The sequence below is a fragment of the Diadema setosum genome, chromosome 21, assembly GCF_964275005.1.
Source record: "Diadema setosum chromosome 21, eeDiaSeto1, whole genome shotgun sequence".
Taxonomy (NCBI): domain Eukaryota; kingdom Metazoa; phylum Echinodermata; class Echinoidea; order Diadematoida; family Diadematidae; genus Diadema; species Diadema setosum.
The window spans coordinates 13,965,033-13,976,999 of record NC_092705.1 but is presented as its reverse complement, the minus strand read 5'-3'; positions in this window follow the sequence as shown (position 1 = coordinate 13,976,999).

Below are 11,967 nucleotides of genomic sequence, written 5' to 3'. Positions count from 1 at the left end.
TAAATATGAAGTCGAAACCAAGGCTTGGGGGTAATTACAGGTTCGCGATTAATATAACTGTATAAGCAGTTTCAAAAAGATAGGAAATATGAGAGTCCATTTGAATTGCGTTATACATTGTACATCATCTTAAAGCTTAAAGTCTGCCCTTTCAGAATCTGCTCTTAACAACAACAAAAAAATCCCTGCCTGGCGACTTTTTGTTGGTCTTGTTATGCAGGGTCGCAATGATCAAGATAAGTCCTGACCTGTCATATTTACACATTATTGGTATAATATGGAGACAGACATCAAAGACAGATAGACAGCAGACAGACAAACAGACGGATAGACATGATAGATATCATAACCTATATGGATGCATGAGTGCATTTTTATAAATGTTGCATATACAGAGGTGCATGAGAGTAGGGATGCATGATATACCTTTATTCTTATCTATTGAGAAGCCTCATTATCCTTGTACAACGGCAGTATAACGTGATGACAAAGCACGGATGCAAGTCTTATTGCTAAGTGAATACACAATGAGCTATCGATCGAGTGCTGTTTTTACTAAGCCTCGGGATTCCCCTAAACGCGTTGCGCAAAATGTCATAGGTCATGAGATGATTCTGTGACCGTTTACCTATTTTCTCCTACACGTCTGTGAAATCATCAACATAAATAACACGGAATATAAATAAAACATAAATAAAAGCGGCCGGGATCTAGATTTATAGTAATCTTAGAGGATAGACGTATTAACGTGTACTGAGTTGGTCAGGCAGAACAAAACGATGTAATGATATTATGACCGGCATTATTTGTCAGTGCAGGGAGGTGGGTTCAAATGTACTGTAGATATACCTCTAAACGTAACACCATAGAGCCTATACACTGCCCCATCAACCAGTCGTGTCATTTATCTCCATTACAAATCAAAGATTACCATTTCCACTCGCTATTGATTTGAAGAAAAGGTAGTCTGTACTTCAGCGATTTGTAAATATCAGCGATTAAAGGACAAGTTAACCTTCATAGACATGTGGGTTGAGTGAGTGCAGCAATATTAGTAGAGCACATCATTGAGAGTTTGAGGAAAATCGGACAATCCGTTCAAAAGTTATGAATTTTTAAAGTTTCTGCTCACTCAAGGCTGGATGAGAAGACTACTATAGCTTGTGATGTCACATGAGTACAACGATATAAAGAAAGAATAAAGAAAATTCAACATATTCTCACTTTTCTCGCATAACAAAAGAACACTTGACTTCTCTCTTTCAGAAGGTAGGGGGAATAATATTACCCTTAACACATGTCAGTAACAAGTCGAAGAAATGTGCACTTAATTCAAAAAGTAAAGTTTTGTGAAATTCTCTTTTTATTTTCTTTATATGGTTGTACGCGATATACACTATAGTAGTCTTCTCATCCAGCAGTGACTACGCAGATACTTTAAAAATTCATAACTTTTGAACGGATTGTCCGATTTTCCCCAAACTTTCACTGATGTGTTCTACTAATATTGCTGCATTCACTCAATCCACATGTATATGACGGTGGACTTGTCCTTTAATAACATCGCACTTGGCTCGACACACGCGAAAGTGTTTCTACAGGTTAAGATACAGAAGTTTTGTTGATGTTACTTTGTCCTTGCCTAGTTTCGGTCTCCTTTAGGGTTTGCATCAGTTACATAATAACTGTAGCTCGTCAGAGAGTGAATATGAAGAGTTGATGACGAAAATACCACACTCCGTCATTTTAACGTTCAGGTATCGCTCCGCCCTTACTGTGCGGCGAGAGCCGGAAGATGTCCGTGCAAATATTGTGCAGAAAGCGCCTCGCTACGGGTATAGTCGCAGTCTTCCTTCTCTGCCGGACACACATGAGCCCACAATCACTGTAATTCTTTGCGCCGTGGAGACATGCTATCAGACTCCATCAATATGAGAGCAACACTGTAGAAAGGAATCATATTGCTTAAATTTGGAGAAATAGTGACAAAATTCAACCTTACCGTTTGTCGACTAAAGGCTTGATTTCACTGAGCACTCGAACAATTTGCGATGGACGGCAAAATCCAACAGTCGGATAGGTTTTTCTCCGAATGCGTTCCGACAACGAAGCCGAAAACCATTCTTGCGCAATTTGTGCGAAGTTCTCACGACGTATGCGCGAATGTCGTGTGTACTAATATCATTGCTAAACAGACCGGGGGCCCAGAAGATTTATTCAGCTGAAAAGGGTCACACTTTTTAATGATCTCATCGTATAAAGATGTGGCCAAGGGTCAATAAAATGAATTGCTGGCAAGTCACATCCTGTACCGTAAGCCTAGGGACCGCAAAAAGGGACCCCGAAAAATTGATTTATTCAGCCGAAGGAGGTCACGGACAAAAGTTGGTGGATATTGTTCCTTTGGGTGTACTTATCATGTAAACAGCAATGCCAGCTATTTTATCCTGTACGGGCCCCAGACAGTAGCCCCAAAGGGCCCAACAAATAGGCCTTAGATATGGTGTTATTCAGCTGAAAAGGGTCACGGCTAATTTCTTTTGCAATGGAAGTAGTTCCCATCAGAGATATCCAAAACACCAATGCCAGCTATTTTATCCTGTACGGGGCCCCAGACAGTAGCCCCAAAGGGCCCCACCCCCATAGCCCTACGTACAAACACACACAAACATTGATTTTATTCAGTTTAAAAGAGTCACGGCTAAACTTCTTTTGCAATGGAAGGAGTACCAATCAGAGATATCCAAAACACCAAAGCCAGCTATTTTATCCTGCACGGGGCCCCAGACAGTAGCCCCAAAGTGCCCCACCCCCTATAAGCCCTACGTACAAACACACACACACACACACATTGACTTTATTCAGCTGATAAGAGTAACGGCTAATTTTATTTCCAATGGAAGTAGTACCCATCAGAGATATACAAAACAGCAAAGCCAGCTATTCTATCCTGTACGGGGCCCCAGACAGAAGGCCCAAAGTGCCCCCCCCCCCCCCCCAATCCACACACACACATTAGTTTCATTCAGCTGAAAAGGGTCACGGCTAATTTCTTTTGCAATGGAAGTAGTACCCATCAGATATATCCAAAATACCAAAGCCAGCTATTTTATCCTGCACGGGGCCCCAGTCAGTAGCCCCAAATTGCTCCCCCCCCCCCCACACACACATAGATTTTATTCAGCTGAAAAGGGTCATGGCTACTTTCTTTTGCAATCGGAAGTAGTAGGCAGACTCATCAGAGATATCCAAAACACTAAAGCCAGTTATTACGGGGCCCCAGGCAGTAGCCCCAAAATGCACCCCTACACACACACACACACACACACACACACACACATTAGTTTCATTCAGCCCAAAAGGGTCACGGCTTTTGCGATGGAAGTATATAGTACCCATCAGAGATATCCAAAGCACCAAAGCCAGTTATTTTATCCTGTATATACGGGGCCCCAGACAGTAGCCCCAAAGTGCCCCCCCCCCTCCACATACACACACATACACACACACACACACACGCACACACACACACACACACACACACACGCACACACATTAGTCTCATTCAGCTGAAAAGGGTCATGGCTAATTTCTTTTGCAATGGAAGTAGTACCCATCAGAGATATCCCAAATACCAAAGCCAGTTATTTTATCCTGTACGGGGCCCAAGACAGATAGCCCCAAACACGGGTAATTTCTTTTGCACTGGAAGAAGTACCTATCAGAGATATTCAAGACATCAAGGCCAGTTATTTTATCCTGTACAGAGCCCCAGACAGTAGCTCCACAGTGTCCCATCCATTATACATGTACTGTGAATCAACTGAAAATGGTCTTACAAATTCTTTTGTAACGTAAATATCACGGCCTACTGAACAGAGATATCACAAACACCAACGCAAGTAATCTTATCCTGTTTACGGGGTCCTATAGGTTACAGCAGCAAAACACCCAAGAAATTTGCAAAGGAAGCATACTTCTGTATAGTGCACAACCGAGATGACCATATTACGAAAACCAGTCATTTCATCCTGTACTGGGCCCAGTACAGTAGCCATAAAGTGCCCCTCCCCCACACAATTATTATGACATCCTTTAGCTGAAAAGAGTCATAGTTGTTTTTCTTTTACAATCGAAGTAGGCCTTAGCTTACATCAGGGCCGGCGCAGTGTTTTCAAAAGTGTGGGGGCCCACTTCCGGGTTTCATGAGCTAACAAGCAAAGAAAAAAAAAAAAAAAAAAAAAAAAGGTCCTCAGCTCATCTCTCCCCGTCCCCGTCCACTTCCGGGTTTCTTCAGCTGACAAGCAAAAAAAAAAAAAAAAAAGGTCCTAAGCTCATCTCTCCCCGTCCACATCCGGGTTTCTTCAGCTAACAAGCAAAAAAAAAAAAAAAAAAAAAACATTTTAGTGCCACTTACGTACTTCCTGGTTGAAAAAAGTGGGGGGGGGGGGGGCCAAACTAATGACACCTTATGTATTCCTTTGTAGGTGCACAAAAAGTGTGGGGGCCCGAGCCCCCACGGCCCCCTCGGCTGCGCAACCCCTGTACATTATAGATACCCAAAGCATCAAAGCCAGATAGGTTTTCCCAGCCGACTTCGCACTTTTGTCGGTTCAATTTGATAGAAGGTTCGAATTCGTAAAATGGGTATTCAAATTGGCTGGTACCCTACGTTCATTCAAATTCGCCTTGACTTGCCGAAAAGGGTATTTCAGTCATTGAATTTCGCGAAAGACAGTCAAATTCCAAACGTGTTCATTCAAATTCAAATCATGCTATTTTTTTGCTTCAGATCATTTTAACGTGTCTTTCTATGTGTGTTTTTGTTTCATGTATAAATTACTGTTATAAAGCAGTAAAAGTATCATATTAAGTATAACTGGATTTGGTTGCTCTGTAACGCTCCTTCTCTTTCATAATAACATGTCATTATAGGCCTATACGTGTACCAGTAATGCAGATTAACTTAATTTTTTTATAGTCATGACAGCAAAATAGATACAGACGTATATCTCTCACATAGAAGACATAGAAAGAATTATATAAAAATAAAAAGAGGATCATAACCTTGACTTCCTGGAACTGGCCGACCGCTCGTAATAAAGCGCTCATAACGGCCAGATAATTTGTGGCTTCTTACTTCTTCGGATTCAAAAAGCACGTTAAAAAAAAAAAAAAAAAAAAAAAAAAAAAAAAAAAAAAAAAAAAACCTGGTGTCGAAGTCTCTTAAACGAATACGAAAACATGAAATGTTATGATGCTTACAAAACAACAACTACGATGAAAGAAAATAAGGAAAGAGGTCAAGCATGAACATATCTGTTTAATTGACTGCAGAACATGTTAAATTAGATGGCGAGAAATCAATTTGAATGAGCGAGCGCAGCATGTGATCACGTGACTATATCATTATGAATTTATGAATGAACGGATAGTGGAATAGTGCTTGTCTTATGTATGGATTTCAGTTGAAAAAGTGTTATTTAGAATAAGGTTAGAGGTAATGTGAATGTTTCAAAATGAATTTGAACGAAGAGATTATGACATTGAACTACCATGTCATCTAGGTGAAATTTTTGCTAAATTTAATTCAACATTAAAGAATTCGATTAAAAGAGGTGCGAAATTGGCCCGGATGCCGGGCTCTTGACAGGTATAGCCCTAAGGTATTCCCACCCCATATGAATTGGGTTTTTAGGTGAAAAGAGTCATGTATGCCAATTTTCCTTGGCAGTGGAATTAACAGCTGAGATACGTAAAACACAAACCCATCCAGTTATTTTTATTCTTTAAGGGGCCCCCAGCCAGTAGCTGGAAAGTGCTCCCGTATTATTTTATTCTAAGTGAAAAGACTCACTGCTATAATTTCTTTTACAATGGAAGTAGTACTCAACGAGGTATCAAAAACACCGAAACCAGTTATATAGCTGTACCGAGCCCCACGGAGTGTTCCTAAAGTGTCCCCACATGTAATTCCACTATCAAGATCTGCATCCCGATCTATTCAATCTGTCAGATCGGGAGAGAGCGGCAAAAGTGTACGGGGACAGGGAGCATCGTAGCAGCAGCGTTTGGGTGAGGGGGTTGGATCTGGCAATTTTACAGATCGGGAAGAAATTTTGAACTGGTTCAAAATTTCTTCACCATCTCCCCATCAAGATTGACCTATTTTGAATAGTACTTAGCTCAAACGGGGAGAGAGCAGTGACAGTGTAAATACCACGGGATGAGCGTAACAATTCCAGGTTTTTCTGACCGTAGTAACAGCGGCACAAGAACGGGAAGTAGTCTAAACTAGACACAGACGACATGGTCCCGCTGCTGCGCCGCTTTCTTAATCAAAGTACGACCTTCCCGTTTTAACAACGCTCTCACTAAGTTCTCTACTCTCGTATAAAATCAAGGCCTGTTCCTACGACGCTTCATTCCTGCTTCGATAATGCTGTTGGCCGCTTTAGCTACGCTGTTCCTACGCTTTCCCAGACTCAATTACGCATGTCTTCCGCGCTCGCCGCTCTAAAATCGAACGTAGCCGATACGCTGGAAAATGTTTGCCAGAACAGCAAAACTGATGATGATGAGGAGGACGTTGTCGTTGTCGCGAAAATGAAGACGAAGGAGCGCATATTTAAAAAGAAGAATAGATGCAAATAATAAAGAGAATAAAGCAAAACACTTTGGAGCTACTGTCTGGGGCCCCGTGCAGGATAAAATATCTGACTTTGGTATTTTTGATATCCGATGGGTACTATATACTTCCATTGCAAAAGAAATTACCTGTGACCATTTTTGGACGAATGAAACCAATATGTGTGTGTGTGTGTGTGTATGTGTGTGTGTGTGTGTGTGTGTGTGTGTGTGTGTGTGTGTGTGTGTGTGTGTGTGTGTGTGTGTGTGTAGGGGGCACTTTGGGGCTACTGTCTGGGGCCCCGTACAGGATGAAATAAATGGCTTTAGTGCTTTGGATATCTCTGATGAATACTACTTCCGATTGCAAAAGAAAGTACCCGTGACCTTTTCAGCTGAATAAAATCAATGTGTGTGTGTGGGGGGGGGGGGGGAGGGGGTAAGGGGGCAATTTGGGGCTACTGTCTGGGGCCCCGTGAAGGATAAAATAACTGGCTTTGGTATTTTGGATTTCTCTGATGAGTACTATACTTTCATTGCAAAAGAAATTAGCCGTGACCCTTTTCAGCTGAAAGAAACTATTGTGTGAGTATGTGTGTAGGGGAGGGGGGGGGGGGCACTTTGGGGCTACTGTCTGGGGCCCCGTACAGGATAGAATAGCTGGGTTTGGTGTTTTGTATATCTCTGACGGGTACTACTTCCATTGGAAATGAAATTAGCCGTTACTCTTATCAGCTGAATAAAGTCAATGTGTGTGTGTGTGTGTGTGTGTGTGTGTGTGTGTGTTTGTTTGTACGTACTGCTTATAGGGGGTGGAGCACTTTGGGGCTACTGTCTGGGGCCCCGTGCAGGATAAAATAGCTGGCTTTGGTGTTTTGGATATCTCTGATTGGTACTCCTTCCATTGCAAAAGAAATTAGCCGTGACTCTTTTCAACTGAATAAAATCAATGTTTGTGTGTGTTTGTACGTAGGGCCTATGGGGGTGGGGCCCTTTGGGGCTACTGTCTGGGGCCCCGTACAGGATAAAATAGCTGGCATTGGTGTTTTGGATATCTCTGATGGGAACTACTTCCATTGCAAAAGAAATTAGCCGTGACCCTTTTCAGCTGAATAACACCATATTTGTAGGGCCCTTTGGGGCATGCAGCTACTGTCTGGGGCCCCGTACAGGATAAAATAGCTGGCATTGCTGTTTTCATGATAAGTACACCCAAAGGAACAATATCCACCAACTTTTGTCCGTGACCCCCTTCGGCTGAATAAATCCATTTTCGGGGTCCCTTTTTGTGGCCCCTAGGCTTACGGTACAGGGTGTGACTTGCCAGCAATTCACTTTATTGACCCTTGGCCACATCCTCATACGATGAGACCATTAAAAAGTGTGACCCTTTTCAGCTGAATAAATGCTGTGGGCCCCCGGTCTAAAAGTATAACATGTTACGTTACAAGAAGAACACGCGACGAAAATGCGAACAACGCATTTTTTAAAATAATCATGGGAGAAAATAGAGGTGGGTACGGAGCTGTCTTGAGTTGAAGATTTTTTTCTTTCTTTCCTGTGTTTCTCCTCTCTATTTTCTGTCATTTCTCTATTGTGTGCGTACCTATTTTTTTTTCTTACTAACACTATAGGACCTATCTCCACTAATTGGGTATTTATCAGGGGCGGATCAAGGGAGGACCACAACCGGCGCACGCCCCCCCCCCCCCCGTTATCTTTTGTTGAAACAAAAGAAATAAAAAGAAAAATATGGGGGAGGGGTGCGTGCGCCCCCCTTTAATTTTGTAAACACGCCCCCTCTTTACGGAGTTCCTGGATCCGCCCCTTTATTCATTTTGTATTTATTCATTTATTTTCTCTTTGTTTTGTTTTGTTTTTTTTTTGCAGTTTGTCCAACACAGCTACTCTATTGGGAATATCGTGGGTTTTTTTTTTTCTCCTTTCTTTTTCTCCGGGCGGGCGAGGAGGCTTCCTTTTCTTTTTCTTTATTTTTTTTTTCGTTTCTTTTTGCTCCGACTGTGATGGGCCCGCTTGCTCAGAGCGTTTTAAGTAAATGTAAAGTTGGAGGTGCATGTACATTATGTGGGCATGCTTGTGATCTGCATGTGGGCAAATACTATTTCAGACTGTTCGAGTTGGGAAACTCGGAAATGTGTACATGTATATCTTGATAGTATGTCTGCTCCTAACACTTCTTTTTTGTATCAGTTAAACTGAATTTAGATTTATTTCTAATGGTATTTCGGTTTTAATTGGTCGGTATACAGCAAGAAAAAAATATCTCAGTTTTTTTTTTAAAGAAACAAGTGGTGAATTGTGCCCAATTGCCTTGAGAGAACTATCGTGTTCCCAACTGTGGGCATTTTTCAAGAATAGATGTGTGTTTAAGCAAAACAAAACAAACGGATTTCGTTTTTTCGGTCAAAGGATTCATGATGTAAAATATCTGTACAATGCTTGTACATGTATATAATTTTGTTTGTCTCATGTTTTGTTTTGGTATTGTGAATGGGAATTTTGTGGTACCAAACGAAATTCGAATAAAGAACTCGAAAAAAGTGTGTGTGTGTGTGTGGTGTGTGTTTACATGTAGTTCAGTTTATTTATGCATATACACTCCTTAATGTAACTACGATTATGCTTTTTATTAATGAATTCCCGTTATTGTGCATGGTTGCCTGTCTTCATAATGAAGATTATATGTGTGTGGAGATGTGCAAGTGTATATTACATATCGTCGGCCTTATGCCAAATGATAGGATTTATACAGTGTTAAGGGCCTTTGGCATAAGGCCGACGATATTTGTATCTATTGTGTGTGAGCATAATATGTTAAGCTATACGTGTATATGTAGAGCTTGTTTGTGATTGTAAGTATGTTATATTATGTAAGATTGATGCACATATACACTCCTGTTAGTTTTGTTATTTTCTGCTGTCTCTGCCCCTATCAATGACGTTATCATTTTTACTATTGTCTTGATCGTCATATTATTTTTTGTATACAATATCCATATATCATGTTTTGTATTTTGTCCGATTTCTTTAATCCTCAGTCTTGATAAAGGGCAGGGCCCGAAAGCTCGGTAATTAAAATCATATAGTGAGGATTCAAAAGCTACGTCTACCGCCTCTTCCTTACTCTCATATATGTATATATATATATATATATATATATATATATAGACAGAAAGGGGGTAGACAAATAAAATAACGCATACATTCCTTTTATATGAGTATCTCTATACACCCCATCGAATCCACTCAGTCAATTTTAGTTTACGCGTTAAGTGGGGTGGATGTCTTTCAAAAGTCAAAAGGAGTGTATATCATAGCATCTTCCATTTCAACTTTCATTATCTTAAACCGTTGTTTTCAATAGTTCAATTGTACTATAGTCTATAGCATGGTGATATAGCAGTAAATTATACATTTAAAGGACAAGTCCACCTTCATATACATGCGGATTGAGTGAATGCAACAGTATTGGTAGAGCCCATCAGCAATGTCAGTTAAAGTTTCAGGAAAATCCGACAATCCGTTCAAAAGTTATTAATTTTTAACGTATCTGTGTAATCATTTCTGGATGAGAAGAATACTACAGTGTATGATGTCACATGCGTTGAACGATATAAGGAAAACACAAAGAGAATTTCACACAACTCTTACTCTTTGAATGAAGTGCGATAATTTCTTCGACTTGTTACTCATGTATGTTACGGGTAGTATTAGTCCCTCTGCCTTCTGAAAGAGAGAAGTCGAGTGTTCTTTAGTCATGCGAGAAAAGTGTAATATGTTGAATTTTCTGTATGCTCTCTTTATATCGTTGTACACATGTGACATCACAATCTATAGTAGTCTTCTCATCCAGTCGTGACTGAGCAGAAACTTAACAAAAATCATAACTTTTGAACGGATTGTCTGATTTTCCTAAAACTATCACGGATATGTTCCACTAATATTGCTGCATGCCCTCAACTCACGTGTCTATGAAGTTTAACTTGTCCTTTAAATCGTAATATATATATATATATATATATATATATATATATATATATGAGATCAAAACCTAAAATGGCATTAAAACGCTTTATCCTGGCGATTTTAATGCATATATATATATAATATATATATATATAATGTGTATGTGTATATATACACATACACACATGTATATAATCATATAAATACTACTCGGTCTCGGAAGTCATTACTTGCGCTCGTGTGGGTGTGTGTGTGTGTGTGTGTATGTATGTGCGTGCACGTGAGGGAGAGAGGGACCACTCTACTAAGTCGCCGAATTGGATAGCAATAATCGACACAGAGAATATTATCTCTTGTTACATAGATGCTTTAAGAGGTTGAGATATGATGGAAACTCGATGAAAATATCCAGCCAAGAATGAAATACGAATTAGCTTTAAATGCCATACTTTCTTCTTGAATTTATCACATTTTGAATTCACCCACTCACCAAATAATAGATTTTGAACAAAACAGTACAGTCGTCTGCCGTTTCTGTGAGTCACAAAGTATACATATTGCAATACCAAAAATTCAGGTACATGTTGTATTTTGTTTTGCCTTGAGATCAGTGATTCCGCTTAGGAGCTTATAAGAAAACAGAAATATGTCACACGCCCCCGTACCGGCAGTGACAACAAACCTACTACCATTTGTTTAATTTTGCTCACCTCCGTTTGTTGCTGGTTTTGCCGTATAAACTTCGTATGCCGTAACAGCAGAATAAGAAGAATGATGACGAGAAGAAACTTATCCTGCCATATGCAGATAAATTTATTCTAATGATTTCTACTAGCATTTTAATGAATTTCGAGGAGTATGCCCGGTATATAAAGAAAGAGAGGAAAACAACACGTAAAGTCACGTCAACTACGCCAATGGTTATACTCCCACGAAATTATTCCACGAAGACCGATGCTGTGTAGTAACAGTTTAAGTAATAAAAAAACTCGGGGAAAAAAAGAAATAGATTGGACAAAGATTTGTCTTACTTCATTGGAGTTTCAAAATTTAACTGCAATAAGAGAAAGAAGGAATTGAGTGACTGATGCATACACATTTGACTGTTACATTGATTTGATTTTTTTTCCACCAACCACAAGTATAATCATTATATTGTTTTACTGAAGAAAATGTAAAGTACTTAATCTACTTACGTCCTTTAAAAACAACTAACAAGATTTTGTAACCGTTGATAAAATGATGAGAAATCCAGGACACATTAAAGAATATCATAATCTTGTGATGAAATCAATGTCGTTGTATCTCTTCGCTGGTCTAACAGCTGGCGGACCATTTGAAAATGCTGAGTTA